The sequence below is a fragment of the Rhagoletis pomonella genome, unplaced genomic scaffold (genome assembly GCF_013731165.1).
Source record: "Rhagoletis pomonella isolate Grant_MI unplaced genomic scaffold, Rhpom_1.0 Rhpom_scaffold_00025, whole genome shotgun sequence".
In the NCBI taxonomy this organism is placed as follows: domain Eukaryota; kingdom Metazoa; phylum Arthropoda; class Insecta; order Diptera; family Tephritidae; genus Rhagoletis; species Rhagoletis pomonella.
Genome location: NW_023458579.1, coordinates 142,664 through 143,924, shown reverse-complemented (window position 1 = coordinate 143,924; position 1,261 = coordinate 142,664).

Below are 1,261 nucleotides of genomic sequence, written 5' to 3'. Positions count from 1 at the left end.
TGTGACTCTTTTGAAGACGGTGTGCGATATGTATATTGAGCTACACATTTATAAAAAAAATGTTAACCGCCCAATTCTGTGTTTTCCTGATAAATTTTTTTTAAAGAAATTTTATCAAGGGTTTTATTAAGTAAAAGCTTCCTTCGCATTCTGTGTCAATATTTATAAAACAAAAAGCTCTACGATTTCCACGTTAGTGGAACTGATTTCCACATGAGTGGAACTGATTTCATTGTCAAATATGAAAAATATGAAATTAAAAGCAAAAAAACTTTTGACTGCCGTAGCCGAGTAGGTAGAGATGTCGACTATAATTCCGTGTGTCGCAGGTTCAAATGCCGGCACATGGAGTATTTAATTGTTAGAAACAAATTTATTAATATACAAAGTTATACATTTCACATGAAATTTCAATTTGTCAATAGCATTTTCAATCTTGATAACTTATCAAGAAAAGAGCTTTCGATTTCTGTGCTAGAATACCAATTCTTGTTAAATAATAAAAAGTTGACAAATTATAAAGATTTTCAATTTATCAAGTGCACAGAATCGGGCTGCTAGCCTAAATATATTTTTTAACATAAATAAGCTTTTTAATTCTAAAATAAATCAACAGTCTCAAGATTTATTAACAATTTGTCTTCAAAAAATACGTTCCAAAGCATCCCTGTTGATATCATAATTCGAATGCAAATTAGAATAGAAATTTTGATGCAAAAGATTTTCCGCGATATTCATCATACAAATTTATCATCTTACTTGTCCGTATGTCGCTCTGGAAAGACATACATATATTTTAATTTATATGTTTTCTTAAAGATAAATGCAAATTTACCTATTTTTTCCACCAGCAGGCGCGAATATGGCATTCAAAACAGAAACAATGACAACGAATTTTACACACATTGTTGTATTTTAGCGCAAAACGATAAGTTTCACAAATATTTTTAATTATTGCCTGGATCATACACATTTATCGTTATTATTGGAAATGCAAGACTTGGCATGCATTTTTAATTTCTTATTTAAACAATTCAAAAGAATAAAAACACATTATTCTAAAATACTTCTCAATTTACATTTTAAAGTTTTTTCTCAAACTTGATTGAAAATCAGGTGATCTCAGCTGTTTTCAAATGTTAACAAACAAAATGGCGATTTCCATACTTGTAAGCCTATACAATGGCGTAAACGAACACAGTTGAATTTTTCTTTTTCTTGCACAAGACGTCAAAATTATTGGCCCTTATTATGAGTTGCA